The sequence below is a fragment of the Gracilinanus agilis genome, chromosome 2, assembly GCF_016433145.1.
Source record: "Gracilinanus agilis isolate LMUSP501 chromosome 2, AgileGrace, whole genome shotgun sequence".
Classification (NCBI taxonomy): Eukaryota; Metazoa; Chordata; class Mammalia; order Didelphimorphia; family Didelphidae; genus Gracilinanus; species Gracilinanus agilis.
Genome location: NC_058131.1, coordinates 231478612 through 231496091, shown reverse-complemented (window position 1 = coordinate 231496091; position 17480 = coordinate 231478612).

Here is a 17480-nt window from a genome sequence, read left to right as displayed (position 1 = left end):
AGCAGCAATGCAGTGACCAAGGATAATTCTGAGGGATTTATGGAAAAGAACACTATCCACATTCAAAGGAAGAACTACAGGAGTGGAAACACAGACAAAAAACAATTGCATGAACACATGGGTTGATGTGGACATGATTTGGAAGTAAACTCTAAATGACCACACCAAAGCAACTCTCAATAATATGGAAATAGGTCTTGATCTATGACACAGGAAGAAACCAGTGGAAATGCCCATCAGTTAAAGGGGGGTGGGGAAGGAGGGTAAGAACATGAAACATGTAACCATGGAAAAATTTTTTCTAAAAAAAATAAAATTAAAAGAATTTTGGAAACAAAAAAAAAGGAAAAGAAAGGAGCAGAACCAGGAGAACATTGTACACAGAGACTGATACACTGTGGTACAATCAAATGTCATAGACTTTTCTACTAACAGCAATGACCCAGGACAGTTTTGAGGGACTCATGAGAACGAATGCTAACCACATCCAGCAGTTCTCAAAAGAAACAGACCAATAACTCTAGTAAAACAAAACAAAACAAAAACTGAAACAAACTAGGTGTCCAATAGTTGAAAAATGTGTAAACGAAATATGACATATTTACAGAATGGAATATCATTGTGCCACAAAAAATAATGAATATGAAGAATCTAAGAAATAAGGAAAGGTGTGTGAAGAAAGGAGAATTGAAAGAACAATATACACACAACCACATGGTTAAAGAATAATAACAACAAATCTAGGTAAAATCTATAGAAAAGAAGTTTAAAAGGGCTCAAAAGTTTAAAAGGGTTCAGAGAAACAAGCATGATGACTAAATTACAACTGTATTAGTCAACATATATTTTATTGTTTTAATTGGTAAATATCAGACATTTATGGATGCATGCAATCTCTTTTTGTGTTTTGTGTATTTTTATAATTTTATTTTATTTTGTACTTGTTCAGATAGTTGAATACTTATACTTGTCAATGGAAAATAAACATTTGAAAAAAATAACCTTTTAAAATTAATTTTTCTTGATAACTTGTTTTTTTGTTGGATCCCTTTCATTTCTCAATATATCTCTTGTCCTTTCCCCAAAGGGCCATCCCTTATAGCAAAGGAAAAAAGGAGGTAATAAACAGTTGAACAAAACTAATATTTATTCATCTGCAAAGATATTCAGTTCCTGAAAAGAAGCAAGGGAAGCATTCTCATAGCTCTTCTACAAGTCAAGCTGGGTCATAACCCAAGTTCAATCCTCAAAACAAAAGTATAATTTTCTATTGTTTTTGCATTTTTTTTTTGTGTGTGTGTAACTATAGTTTTGACACTCCAATTAAGATGTAAACATCCTGGGGATGGGCACTCTATAGTATCTTATACTCACTTTTATAACATCCCCTCTGGGCATATTCTCCCAATTTGTACTTGTACTGATAGGTTGAGTCCTCAGAAGTACACAGCTACCACTGCTTTCAGGGTTATGGGATTAACCCATAACCCTGTGGTGGCTTCTTCTAGTATCTTCTAATATCTTTAATAATATTCTTTAATATCTTCTAATATCGGTTCATGAGCACCCACTGGTATTGGAATTCAGGGTTTCCCCTGGACACCCCAAAACCCCAGGGAAATCCCAGCAACCCCAGGACTCAACTCCCGGTGTTCCAGTCTTCTGATGGAACAGCCCAACTTGCTCCCAATTTCCATTTCCATGGCTGAGCCCAGGTTGTTCTGAAGGCCAAAGGTAAGTCTATAAGTTTTCTTATAGACATGGGGCAACCTTAGCTATTCTTTTTTTTTTTTTTTGACAAAACAAATTGATCCTTGCCCACAATGAGCATTTATTTTTCTGAAGGAAATATGTACATAAATGAAGACACATTACATATATAAAGTAAATACAAGGTAATGGGAGGGGTTACTCACAACTGTGGGGACCAGGGAGATCTCCTGTAAGAGGCAACATTTCATTTACAATGAGTGTTAAAGGAAGCAAGGATTCTTTTTTTTTTACTAGGACAGAAAATAAAAGTTTTAAAGAAAAAACAATTAAGTCTCATCGTTTCCTACTTGTTCTGGATACACTGTTTTGGGGTGATTCAAAAGCTTTTTATTTCAATATAATTTGATTAATATTATTTATTATAATTTCCTCAACGATATGACTAGTAAAGAGTGTTTTAAATAAAATTTTCAGTCAATAAAAATATGCCTTCTCTTTCCTCCTCCCTTTCACTCCACTGAAAAAGAAAAAGAAAACATCTATTTCAAACATGGAAAGTCAAAATAAAGGACAGTGAAGAATGTTGGAAGAATTGTGGCAAAGCTGAGACACTAAAGCATTGTTGGTGGAGTTGTGAATTGATTTAACCATTCTGGAGGGCACTTTGGAACCATGTCCAAAGGGCTCTAAAACTGTACATACCCTTTGATCCTGTAATACCATTATTGGGTCAGTATCCCAAAGAGATTAAAAAAAAGGGGGGAACCTACTTGTACAAAAATATTTATAGCAGTTCTTTTTGTGGTGGCAAAGAATTAGAAATTGAGAGATGTTTTTCAATTGGGGAATGGCTTGAATAAATTGTGGTATATGATGAAGATGGAATACTATTGTGCTATAAGAAACAATAAGCAAGGGGTGGGGAGGTCGGGGGGTGAAGGGGAAAGTAAGAGCATGAATCATGTAACCATGTTAACTTTTCTAAAAAATAAATATTAAAAAAAAAAGAAACAATAAGCAGGATGATTTCAAAAGAAGCTGGACTTATATGAACTGATGCAGAATGAAATAAGCAGAACAAGAAGAATACTGTACATAGTAACAGCAATAAGTATAATAATCAACCGTGAAAGATTTAGCTACTCTCAGAGGTACAATGATCCAGACAATTCTGAAGGACTTATGACAAAGAAAGTCATCTCCAGAGAAAGAACTATTGGAATTGGAATACAGATCAAAGCAGACTTTTTCACTTTTGTTAATTTGTGTTTTTATTTTGGGGTTTTAGTTTTATATGAGTATTCTCTTACAAACAATGACTAACATGGAAGTATATTTTTCATGATAATATGTATATATATCCCAGATCAAATTACTTACCATCTCTAGGTAAGGAAAGGGAAAAGAAAGGAGACAATTTGGATCTTATAATTTTTGAAAGCATATGTTGGAAATTGTTATTACATGTAATTGGGAAAATAAAATGAAAAATGAAAATGAAAAAATAAAGGAAAAAATATAAAGAAATTTGGTACTGAAAAAAGGGGGGAAAACCAAACATGCAAAGTCAAGCAAAAGAAATTTCTCCATTGGGTGTTTTATGAAAAACTCTACATTCTAAATTGATCATCTCTCCCTCAGAAGGTTGACAGCATTTTTCATCATGAGTCCTCTCAAATCAGGATTGGTCATAGTGTTAATCAAGTTCTGTCTTTCAAAGTTTTTTGTCTTTACAATATATTTGTTATTGTATAAGCTGTTCTCCTGGCCCTGTTCATTTCACTCTGAATCAGTTTATACAATTCTTCTCTGGTTTCTTTAATAATTAGTAATTTAGAGCATTTTTTCAAATAGTTATTGATAACTTGAATTTTTTCCCCCCGAAATTGCTTATTCCTATCCTTTGAGCATTTATCAATTGGGAAGTGGCTCTTGTTCTTATAAATTTGAATGTATTCCTTATATAGCTTAGAAATGGGATCTTTATCAGAGAAAATTTCTATAGATTCTTTCTTTACCTGTTTTCTTCTAGTTTTAGCTGCAATGGTTTTGTTGATGCATTTACAATTATGAATATTAATTGCGAAGTTTCCTTTATTCTGTTCTTATCATTTTCATTTTCTTTTATTTCCCATCCCATCTTTAAAGAACTAAGTAAGAGAGAATGTTCACAGCACCCATTCTCTAGTTTTTGTGCAACCTGCTTCTGCTCCTCTGTCCTACTTTGCTTTTCCTCACCCAAAATCCAAAGGTGCTTATCCTATCTTCCTTTTCTTTTAAATTCCATTTCAAGATCCATTTTCCTTAATTAGCTTGTTTTGCTTATGACTAATCATTCCCTTAATCTTCTTCTCTTTTATTCCCTCCACCTTCTCTCCTTCCCTTTCCATTTCCTTTTTGAGTGAAATGTATTTCTATACCCCACTCTGTGCATGTGTATTCACTCATGTGTATTCCTTCCCTAAAATATTTCAGATGAGAGAGTCAAATGTTCATTTCCCCCATCCTTTTCTTTTTGATTTCATAGTCTTCTATTAGCACACCCCATTATGTGAAATAACTTCCCCATTAATCCTCTCCCTTCACTCCCTCTAACATATTCCTCTTCTTCTCCCTTCCCATTCTTCTTTTAATATCATTAAAATAAAACACAACCACTCCTAGGCCCTCTGTCTTATAATTTCTCTGTGACTTCTGATGATGGTAGAATTCTGAAGGAAGATATATGAATACACACACACATAGGTATATATGTGTATCTCACCTCCCCATATTAGAATATAAATGGCTTATCCTTGCTTAGTTATTTATGATTGTTTGCTCATACAGTCAAATGTTGGTACTTAAGGCATTTGGATGAGAAAAAATTGTCAAGGTATTTGATGTTTGCTTGGCACTCAATATGCTTGCTAGAACTTGGCTTCCTGATCTCCAGAAACATACTCCTGCTCCAGTCAAAAGAAAGGATCACATGTTAGTTCAGGAGCATAAAGAAGAGTTCAACCCTGAAGAGTTGCAGGAACTTCAAAGGGAGCAGTAATAACTAGTGAGTTTTCTTCAGGTGAGGAGGAGGCAAAGGAGAATGTACCCACTTCATTAATCAAGGAAATGTGTGCAAAATAGTCAGAAGTGTGAAACTTTGTTGAAAAATAACACCCTGATAAAGCTTTACGAAGCAGAATTGTAAATTTGTTAAATGACCAGACCATTTCCCAGTTTAGATGAATTTTGAAATGCAGGCAAAACCAAACATCATTGGATAGGTTTCTTGTGAAGCTTATACCTGTCGAACCTCAAGCAGGTTCAATGGTGATAAGGGACCGAAAAGAGAAAGAAAAAGAACTCCAAAAAAGGTAATTGCCTTCAGATATTATGGAAGGGGACTCCTCCTCCAGATAATAACATTTCTCTTTCTTACCATTCCCTTGGGCCATGAACTCCTCTCAATACAAAGTTAAAATTATTTTATCTAATTATTGTTTTTTTGTTTATGCCCATGTATTATTAATGTTTATTTAATAAACAACTCCATTAATGCACATGAAGTCTTATAAAATCTGGGTTTCCTGTGTGTCTGGAATGGATTAATTTTACCTTATTCCTTATGGGAAAAATTCATTTGGTTCTTGACCTTTTTGGTACTCAACCTGCCTTATGGAACAAATTAACTATGAGTAAGAAGGTACCATTATATTTACCTTTTTCTGTTTCTTTTGACTCCTTTATTTGTACTTCAAAGTTTTTATATAACTCTTGTTTTTTCAGTGAGAATACTTGGAAATGCTCTATTTCATTAAAGATTCATCCCCTCCCTCCAATCTAGGAATATACTCATTTTTGTTGGGTAACTTATTCTTGGTTGCAAGCCTATATATATTTTGCATTCTGGAACATTATACACCAAGTTTCCATTTCTTTATTGTTGTGACTGTTAAATCTTATATGATCTTGATTATAGCTCCCCATTATTTGAATTCTTTCTGGTTGCTTGCAATAGTTTTCCTTTGATCATGAAGCTCTGCGCTTTTTCTATAATCCTGGAAGTTTTCATGTGGGAGTTTCTTTATGGTAATAACTGGTAGATTCTATTTTTACTTTGCTTTCTGATTCTATAGGTAGCCTAACAATTCTTAAATGATCTCTTATCAATCTGTTTTCCAAGGCGTTTGTTTTTATTATGAGGTAACTTAAACTTCCTCTTTTTCTTTTTCAATCTTTTGACTTTGTTTATAATATCTCTTGGTGTCTCATGGAGTCATTGGCTTCTATTTAGTCCATTCTAATTTCCAGGATGTGAGGTGCTTGGATAAGGTTTTTGGGTGGCTCTTTTACTTTCTCTCTTCCATAGCTCTAATTTATTTACAACTTTTTTTTCTCTAGAATTCTTATTTCATTGATAAAAAAAAACTCTTAAGAATTCTTGCTTCATCACTTTTAGGAGTTCTAGTTGAATTTGTTCCTAAGCTATGCTTTTCTTTGTGGCTTTGCTTGTGAATGTTTTAGAGTCATTCTCCTCTTCTAGGTTTGTGTCTTACATAATTGTTAATGTAATAGTTTTTGATGGTGAGATTCTTTTGTTTGTTTGGCCATTCTTCCAGTCTACTTCCTGACTTCAGACTTATGTTTGGGCCAGGCTCTGAACACTATTCAAGGATCTTTGGGACAGCTCAGGTTGGAGATCTAGAAGCTTTGGGCTCCCAAAATGGTCTGATCTAGGCCAAAGTCTGATCACTGCCTGCCTGGTCTAAGCTCTAAAAGTTCCTGACTTGGGTTTGAGTTGGAGCAACATACCTGTGGGCTCACCCCTGGTTAGATTTCTAGTGGATAGCTGCTAGACTTAGCTACTAAAAACCAGATGGAAAGCTTAGCATGTTCTGAGTGACAAAACTGCAGATTCCTCCTTTGGTCTGAGATTTCTGACTTAGTTATTAAACTATAGGCTTCAGACTCGGAGAGAATCTGGAACTGAGACCCCACTTCACTCTAGGGGTCAGAGGCATGCAACTTCTGCTTGCTTCTGAATTTGTTCCTTACTCAGTTCACAACATAAGGACCTCAACTGCACCTCTCCTTCCTATACAGTCTATGGGACTGATCTGCTCTGGATCTGTAATCTGGAACTGGATAATAGGTGATAGAGCTGCCAGTTGATACCTATTTCAGCATTCTGCATAAATTTAGTCCTCACTCTTTGGGGTCTAGAACTTCTTCTTATTCTGGTATACATCCATGGTCTTCTTTCAGTTCCTTTGCTGGAATGTTCAGCAAAGTCATTTTGGCTAGATCCTATCCCCAGTATTTGCAGACCTATTTGTCTCTCTATGTCAACCTTGGCTGAAAAAAATGACTCAACGTGGTTTCTTTTCTTGGATTTCCTAATTAGGACTCAGTCTGGTTCATTTTCTAGATATTTGCGAAGGAGTTGTGGGGGAGAACTCTTTTATACTCCTTCCTGCTGCTTGGTTATCTTTGCTTTGCTTGGGAAAAGAATTTATCTTCTCTTCATATTTGTGAATGATATAACATTACACTAGAGTATATAATTCAACCCTAAATTGTATAAGTCTAGATTGGTGATATCAAAGTCAAATAGAAAGGGGGCCACTAGCATATATTTAAGGATCCCTTCAGGCTGCATAATGGCTTAGTTTTAAAATGTAATGCTATCAGTGTTTCATTGTATTTTCATTTATCTTGTTAAATATTTCCCAATTACATTTTAAACTAGTTCAGACCACACTTGGGAGTATTTTGGGCTGCATGTAGCTTGCAGCCATGTGTTTGACAGCTCTGGTCTATGTTATGAATATTGTAGGTAGGATCTTAGAAAAGACTGAAGTTGGTAGAGGGGGTATCTAGGAAGTCTTCATGGAGGATGTAGATCTTATGCTTATCCTTGAGGATGTATAGAATTTGGATGAATGGATAGAAAGAAATGGGGAGTATTAGGTCATGTGAATAATATAACGAAAGAAATAGAGCTGGAAATGTTTATGGCTATGGGATAGTGAGAAACTCCACTTCCTTATCTGGGTAACAACTAGTGGGAAATAAGGTTGGAGCCTTTCCGTATGACTTTGATCAAGTCCTCTGACCTCTTTGAGCAATAGCATTTTCTGAAAATTGCACAATTTGGACTAGATTCAATTCAACTAACATTCATTCAGTGACTACTATGTATAAAACTCTGTGCTAAGTGCTGTGGAAGCTGCAAGGATGAATGTCTCCTCAAGGAGACACATACACAAATAACCATGGCACAATACAGAATGCTGTAAATAGAGTCATAGGATCATATATTTTGAGCCAGAAAAGACTGTAGGGGTGACCTAGCCCACCTCCTTATTTTATAGATGAGGAAGGCCCCTGGGACTTAAATGACTTGCCCAAAATAATAAACACCTCAAGAAAGGGACATTAGAAGTAGAAATATATATATATATATATATAAAATTATATGTATAATATAGATAATTCCACCTCTGATGCTTATTAATTGTGTGACCATATACAAGCCACTTCTCTGATCATCCAGGTTTTTATTTGTGAAATGAGAATAGTAATGCCCATAATACTTGCTTAGTAAGGTTATTATGAGGATCCGGTAAGATGATGTATATAGGGGGCACGCTGGCTTGGAAGTGGTTCTGGGTTTTCTGCTTTGCCTTTCTCAATGGCTCTGGGATTATGGGATAAATGCCATTGTTTGTGGGACTGAGGCAGCACTGGTGCTGAAGCAGTCCTCGTCATGTACTCTAATTGTAGTGAGTGTGTGCAGAAACTATGACAAAGAACACAGGGATGCATGGTGGAATGGCTAATTGGGGAAGTAGAAATTACTGGGGTAGCCAAAAGGAAGGGGAGTAATGATGGCAGAGGAAGGAAACATAGACATTGAGAGTCCTCCATTCCCTATCTTTGAGACCAGGATAGCAGCCTGGGAGTAGGCAGTCATAGGTCATCTCTGAGATCCCATCAATCTGTAAAAAATGATTAAATGCCAACAAAACATCCCAGGAATCTTTTGGTTCCTAAGTCAAACACATGGGCATATCCATTCCAAGCACTGGCCACCAACTTTTCTGGAAGTGGCTTGAATAGCTGAGAAATTTCCATCTTCTTACTATCTTGACAGGTTTCTTTGGAGGTGCTGATTGCCCAGTTTTCAGAGGCATTGTGGCGCAATGGGAAGGAAGCTAGAAGACCTCGGTTCAAATTCCAGCTATGACATTTATCATCTATTCGGCTTTAATCAAGTCACTTAACCTCTGGGCCCTCTTTTCCTCCTCTGAAAAATGGAGGGGAATGGTTGAACTAGATTCCTAGGAATCTCAAGAGTCCTTCTAGGTCTAAATCAATGATCCTATAATTCCTTCCTTCGGCACTGAAGTATTCTGGGAAAAGACTAGAACTTTTTTCTAGTCCTTGGGAGAAGATGAGGAGGCTTGGTTGGTCATAGATATTGAGAATCTGTTGCTGTTGCTAATGTATTTCTTTGATATCGTGATGTTTGCTGTTTTAAGTAAATTGTTCTTGTTCTTTGCTACTGCACCCTACAACTTAAGGGATCACCTTCCACTCTGGGAGTTGCTATGTCATCTCCCGGCTCAGAAAGACTAAGCTCATCCTGGGGGTAGAGCTAACTCCAAGAAGGGGTGTCAAGTTTCTCCTGATTTCTAACTCATTGCCTCCATTTTGGAGAAACTGAAGAAATCTCTACAACAGAGCTTAAGTATGGCCCATATCTAGGGTCTCCCCTAAAAGTGAATGGATATCGCATATCAGATGGCTGTTTGTTTCAATGACTATGAAAGAAAGGTTTGAAGCCCCAAAGACTTATATGTGCATTAACAAATACAAAAATGGAATAGTAATCCATCATACTCATTAGACTCTTTGGGGTAGAGGTGGAGGAAAAAGACAACTTTGTGGGACTATTGAACTGCTCTTTAGGATTCTTCATCTTCACACTGTTGTCAAACTTGTCAAACAGTTTATAATGTCTGGATCTCCCAGGCTTGGGCTTTAGTCCTTAAGCTCCAGAATCCTCCTGGAGGTGCTGTCCTTCTCTTCTGCAAAGTGTTGCTATTGCAGAAACCATCTTCCACTGGGAAATAAGCACTTAACTCCAGGACTTTTGGACTCATGAAGTAGTCTCCACTTCTGGAAACATCTCTTTCTCAGAATTCCAGATCTACTTCCCAGCTGTGTGACTCTGGGCAAGTCACTTAACCCCCACTGCCTAGCCCTTACCACTTTTCTGTCTTGAAACCAATACACAGTATTGATTCTAAAATGAAAAGTAAGGGTTAAAAAAAAAAAGAATGGCTAGTTAGTGGCCTATGCTCAGGGTAAAAAGCAGAAAGCATAAGAAAGCAGTCCGGATCTCAGATTTATCCAGTCAAAGACATTTTTTCACTGTCACGTGTTGGAAGCCAGCATTTCTGCTAAAAGAGAGGGAGAGGGAAATCTCTTCCCATTCCCCTTAGATGGAAGTCCAAGGGAGAAAAAAACACTGGAAGAGTCTCAAAAAAGCATGTAGAGAAGACAGCCTCTTTCACTAGAGTCTGACCCACTTTGGTCCCCACTCACCAATCATCTTTGACACAAACTTCCAGTCAGAGAAACCAATGAGAAGTTGGTAGATCATCTCAATAAGGTCCTTGACCTTCAGCCATGGACCAGAGGACATAGCCTGTGATTGTCCGTCCTTCATAATCAAAGAGGATGAATGACACCATGATGTTGAAGGTCAGAATATAGCGTGTTTAATTGTGGCTTATCAGTTCAGTATGAGTTCAGACGGCTTTCACAGGTTGGGCACAAGAAGCCTGTTTGAACATTGGGATGATGATGTCTCCAGATTTGTGCATCTCATATTTCCTTTGTGTTGCTGCAATTCTGCTTTGTTCAGAGAGCACGTCACCTTCTCTGATGCGGGCACATCACGCTGGCTCTTCCTTGTCTCAGAATCAATACCGATGTCCTTCGGAAAGACCTTGAGAGTGTCCAGTCTTTTAAATAAACGGGCATTTGGCATTCAGGCTACATGGCTGGCCCATTGGCGCTGTGCTCGCTCTCTGCAGTGGAGTTTGAATGCTCGGCGTTTCAGCTAGAGGAAAGGCTGTCTTGTCCCTTATCTTGCCAGGTGATCTTTGGAAGCTTCCTAAAAATTCACATGGAAGTGGTTCGGTTGTCTGGCATGGCTCTGGTGGATGGTCCAGGTTTCACAGGCATACAATAATGAAGTCAGCACGATGGGTCTGTAGACCTTCAGTTTTGCATCCAGGCTAATATCTCTGCTCTCCTGCACTCCCTTTTGGAGCTTCCCAACTGTGGAGTTAGCTCTGGCAAGATGTGCATCAATCTCCTCATCTGTGTGGACATCTCTGGGAAGTATATGCCGAGGGGAGCGAGCTCCTCCACAGAAAGATTTCTCCACTCATTGTCACCCACGGCTCCATGGATGGGTGGTGTGGCGCTGGCTGCTGGAGAGCCTCTATTTTCTTGGTGTTGACTGGCCGGCCAAAATGAGCACGAGTGGCAGAGAATCAATCTGTGCTTCGTTGTTTCTCGGCCTCAGAGGCTGCACTGAGTACATACGGAGACTCACTGTCAACACGTTCGAGCACTTCTCTGTGAGTAAATAAGTTATTGCTGACCTGGAGGGAAAGCTGAGCCAGCGTACGGTTACGGCAATGGAGTGCTGGGCCACGCCACCATCTGGCACGCTATATGACACACATGCCGTGTAATGTCATGCCACACAGTGTTGCCACATGTCTCATTCTGGATCATGTTATAGAATGCTTCATGCTACAATGTGTGCCATGCCACACATATCATGCTAGCTATACATGTCACCCCCATGCCATGCCATGTTACATAGTATTCAGAAAAGATACCTCTGTCCACGTGTCCTATAGAAAGTGTTAAAATTAAAATTAATATAATATGATAACTCTAAATATTATGTTTTTTTAAAGATGTATTAATAATCACTAGGAATAAAGGAATAAAAAGGTAACAAAATAAAACCATGTGCCCATGGCTAAGCTACCTGTTCGAATAGCCCTTTTTCCTAGCTGTAAGCTGCTTTAGCAGTGATTCCCAAAGTGGGCGCTACCGCCCCCTGGTGGGTGCTGCAGCGATCCAGGAAAGCGGTGATGGCCACAGGTGCATTTATCTTTCCTATTAATTGCTATTAAAATTTTAAAAATTAATTTCCAGGGGCACTAAGTAATATTTTTTCTGGAAAGGGGGCAGTAGGCCAAAAAGTTTGGGTACCACTGTGCTTATAGGAAGGAAAAGAGCTAGCCACAGAAGAGCACCCAATTTATCCCCCTGTCTACATCAGCATATAATGACAGGAAGTCAGTGGGCTCTTGTAATTGTAGTTCAAAGGCACAAGATTTTCCAATTACAAATTCCAATTCCAATTCCAAAGGGAGCAGAGCACATGCCCAACTCTGTGGAAAGGGTCTAAAGCCAGTATAACTGGCTTTATAACTGTACATGTCCAAATCGCCAAATATGTCATGTCATGTCACACAATGTTATATCATGTCACATATATATTATACCATGACACATCGTGTCATTTCCACCATGATAGAGTAAAACATGAAAAGCTAATGCAAATATTTAGAACTCTGGAGTTATAGGGACAGCCAATCAATAAATATTTATTAAAACCTACTCTTTAGGGGGCAGCTGGGTAGCTCAGTGGAGTGAGAGTCAGGCCTAGAGACAGGAGGTCCTAGGTTCAAACCCGGCCTCAGCCACTTCTTCCCAGCTGTGTGACCCTGGGCAAGTCACTTGACCCCCATTGCCCACCCTTACCACTCTTCCACCTATGAGACAATACACCGAAGTTAAGGGTCTAAAAAAAAACAAAAACAAAAAAAACACCTACTCTTTGCCTGGCACTGTGCTAAGCAGAGGTCACATCAGCTTTGTGACCTGGTCAAGGCACTTAACCATGATCTAGCACAGTTTTCTCCACTATAAAATGGAGAAAATAATAGTACTTCTTCCTGGAGATGCTATGAAAGTAAAATCAGATTATATTTGTAAAGTGTTTTACCAACCTTAAAATGCTATATAAATAACAATGATAATGACAATGATTATTAATAAACGACTTTCTTCTCCAGGGTAGTGGGTACCAATATTGCTAATGAAATCTATAGAAAGAATAAAGAATGGTAGCAGTGGGTGTTGGTTCTGCGGTCGGAGTTGCTGATGCCACACTTTCTTCTCGGAACTGGGTTGGCTTCCCAACCGGCTTCCCAAATTGTCCCTCTTTTCTAGGTTCTGTTCTGTTCTGGGTTCCTACCTGACCCAGGGCACGTCATGTTGGTGGAGCCTGTGATTGGGCCTTCCTAATGACCACTCTTCTGCTTGCCTGAAGTTTCCGCTGGGTAGCTGGAAGCCTTGTAGCTTCCAGATGGCTAATTGCTTTCTGCAAATCACCATGATTCACTGTCCCTGTTCAGAACATGGTCTCTTTTCAAAGATTTAATGGCTTCCAAAATTAATTTAGCCTGATCCGTTTTGCCCCGGCTCTTATGTGCCATCTTCCTCCCCCTCCCCCTCCCTCAGGAGGCAGTGAGACTGGCACCAGAGAATTTAGCAATTTGTCCCAGAGGAAGCAGTTTAGTGGGAGGGAACACGACATGTCTGTATTTGGGGGAGAGCTTTTTTTTTTGTTTTTGTTTTTTCAGGTTGGTAGAGACCCTGATTTTACGTGTAAGTCTGACACAGAGACTCAGTGGATGGCCACCTCCACCACCTTACATTATGGACCCAGTTGCTGTGCTTCCTACCAGGTTAATCCTTGTGAAAGCTTGAATTTGGGTCCCTATTCTGACACTCGTAGCCTCCCTAACAAATCCCCCTCTAGCATCCTGGAGAAAACGGCTAATTACAGTCATAGTAATGGCTTCAAAGTCTAAGGGGTTTCTCACAAGTGATGAAGTAAAAGGTACTCAGCTGAAAAAACCAAATCCTATATGGGACAAGTACTTATTCTGACCCAGAGAGGAATGCTCACTCTCACACAGGATTCAGTCAAAGCTTACAACTGCTGTTACAACCCGCTAAGAGGTGGCTGGCTAGTTAAGCCTCGTCAGTACATAAAAGTTGGAGAGGCCACAGAGGAGTGATTCTACATTCCATTTCAGCTATGCCGACATCTAATACCAGCTTGCTGGGTCCTCCCTTTTTGCTGGGTGGCTTCTCATTCCAATGCAGAGTTCTTCCCTGCACCAGCCACTGATGCTTTGGAGACACCATTGGTGCTACAATGTTTTTTTCTTTTTTTTTTAAACCCTTACCTTCTGTCTTAGAATCAATACTGTGTATTAGTTCTAAGGCAGAGGAGTGATAAGGGCTGGGCAATGGGGGTTAAGTGACTTGCCCAGGGTCACACAGCTTGGAAGTGTCTAAGGCCAAATTTGAACCCAGGACTTCTTGTCTCTAAGCCTGGCTCTCAATCCACTAAGCCACCCAGCTGCCCCCTGCTACAATGATCTCTATAACATTTTCTTTGGTCTATTAGATATTGCTGACGATGTCATGCCAATGGATGATGCCACCACCAGGACCACAGATCTTCTGAAACTTACAGGGCCATCATTGGGCCCTTCCACTTCAGGATATTGTTCACCTAACACCAGGATAAAAACACAGAGATAAAAAACAAAGCAGTCTCTGCCCTTAAAGAGATGACGTTATACTGAATCCCTTACTTAAAGAGGCTGCCATTTCTGAAGTGGAGGAGGAGGACAAGCCCTGCATGGGGAGATGTCATGCTGATGTGTGATTGTATTTCTAGGCATGGCTCTCAGGTGGCATTACAATGTGGTATTACACAAAGGTAGTGCTCTCATCTGAAACAGCTGGAATCAATCAATTCATCCTCAGTCAGGAGGTTTAAGAGATCTCTCTCTCTCTCTTTTTTTTTTCCTGGTGAAATGTTAATGGGCATATCCCAAAAGATGTTCCCCTAATCCTCTCCACAGAAGTTGACTGGACATGCCCACACCTTCCAAAGAGAGATATAATCAAAGTCCCAAACAAAGGCTCACCTCCCCATTACCTCATTCAGTTGACCTGGAAGCTGTCACATCCATCTGTACCCAGGAAGAATAAGCTTTTCTACTTTGTTTCAAATAATATTATTTGTGCTAGATTATGTTTTGATGATCCTTTTGGTCAATATAGCATAGTGGGTCAATAGTCGTCAAGGACTGGTCTACAATGATTTTTATAACATTTTCTTTGGTCATAACTGATGGGATTTAGACCCCAACATTTCAGAAGTAAAATCTGAATGGCATTCTGGAATTCATTCACCAACTTGCCCATTTTATCACTATACCTATCCACCATCTAATGATATCCTCTTATAAGGCTGTGGTTCTACCCCCACCCCAATTAATCATAGGAAGCCTAGACAGCTTGATTGAATCAATTGATCAGAAGTGCAGGGTGCTTAGGTGCAAAAGTGCTCATCAATTTAAGAGAAATCAATTATTTTTGTCAGTGGATAAAGGACCACAACAGAGGAAATATCTTATGGATGCCTGAAAGCAGCAGATGTAACTTTGAACCACCTTGTACAGGCAGGGGCAAGGCACACTCCCAGTTGTTTTGTGGGGGGATGTAGGAGAATGTCTTGTACTGACTGTTCTTGCTATGCCATCTCAGCAAACATTCTTTTTACAAAGCTCATGGTCAATTGGGAAATGGCTAAATAAGTTGTGGTATATGAATGTAATGGATTACTTTTGTCTCATAAGAAATGACAAACACGATGATCACACACACACACACATGCACACAAAATCCTGGAAAGACTTATCTGAAGAGATCAAAGTGAAGTGAGCAAAGCCAGGAGAACATTGTACACACTAACAGCAATCATGTACATTAATCAATTATGAATGATTTTAACTATTATCAGCAATGCAAGGATCCAGGACAACCCCAAGGGACCCCTGATGAAAAGGGCTATCCACTGCCATAGAATGAACTGATGGCATCTGAATACAGATAGAAGCAAGGCCATTCTTCACTTTATTTCCTTCATGAATCTTTCTCTAGTGTAAGTGGTATGTGTCTTGTTTCTCGACATGATAAACACAGACATATGTATTGCATGATAGCATATGTACAACGTATATCATATTACCTGCCATCTTGGGGAGGTGAGAAGGAGGGAGAAAATACAGATCCTAAAATGTCAAAAAATTATTATCAAAATTATATCTAGGGGGCAGCTGGGTGGCTCAGTGGATTGAGAGCCAGGCCAAGAGATGGGAGGTCCTGGGTTCAAATTTGACCTCAGGCACTTCCCAGCTGGGTGACCCTGGGCAAGTCACTTAACCCCCATTGCCCAGCCTTTAGCACTCTTCTGCCTTAGAACCAATACACAGTATTGATTCTAAGATGGAAGAGATGGAAGGTAAGGGTTTTAAAAAAATTATACCTATATGTAATCCGGCTCCCCCTTTCTCCATCCAACCCCTCCCCACCCCCCAAGCTAATAGAGGTCAACTGGTTGATTGAGAAAAAGGAAACACACAGGCCCTCTCAGGATTACTGCTTGGAACCCTTAGAGATAGTAGGTTAGCAGCTATTCCCCCAGGGGCCCCAAACTGCCAATGTGGGTGCTCAGTTGGGGCAGTAGCCCTTGGCAGTGCTCTAACTGTAAGACAATTTCTTCTTACTTGCATAGACTATTCTCCATCTGGGGCTCTTGTTCTTGCATGGTCTAGTTTTGCCTTCAGGAATCCACAGAAGAAAAATGAACATGCTCTCTTTTGTTTTAGACTTTAATTGGGTTGTATTTTCCAGTAAGTTTTCTTTATAAATGTTTTCAGTTTTTTTCAAATAACCTTGCTTGTTTGAATGCTTAAGGGCCAATATCTTTTATATACCATTATGAGTATGGAAGCTATGGGCAGTATGGATTTTGTAGCCCTAAAATTCTGGTTCCTAGTAGTTCACTCGATGAATACTATGAGAGCTCAAAAATATTCACTTTTTTTTCCTTTTAAGCATATCTAAATGGCTTGTTTTATTGTGAAATTATTCTAGGAAGCTTATCTAAGATCCTTATGGACTGCAAACCTATAGCAGGGACAGGCTATTGACCCTGGTCTAGAGCATAAGATTTGCTTACTAACTTAGGGCCCCTGAACAATCAACCCTAAGTGCTTTCAGGGCCATAATCTTTCTGATGAAGAAGAGTACTGGCTATGGGCCAAAGCTAATGACCCTTGGAGTCCAACAGAGAGCTTTACTTATAGGGAATTTAATGAGAACTCAGAGAAGGAAAAAAAGAATTATCAGTGACTAGAAGCTGTGGCTTACCCCTTTGCCACTGTATGTTCTCTCTATATTATCTCCAATATCTCTGTACTTTAAGGTTGAACTCATTCTCCCCATTGACCTCTTATGTGCAAGGAGAGAATGTATTTCTGGTTTGGTGAGGGATTGTTTTTCAGCAACTGTTTTTTGATACACCCGATATAGTAAACACCTTTTCTAAAAGCTAATTAAATCATGCCCATAATCTTTGGAAAAGACCTGAGTTCTTGTGAATCACAGTACTAGAAAAATCCAGCTCTGAAGGCAGTGATGGCAAATCTTTTCAAGACCTTGGAGATCAAGTCCCCAAACGACAACCTTGCTGCCACATATGAGCCCCCATCTTACCCCAGACAGGGGGGAGGAAGAGCTCCCATTGGACTTCTGGG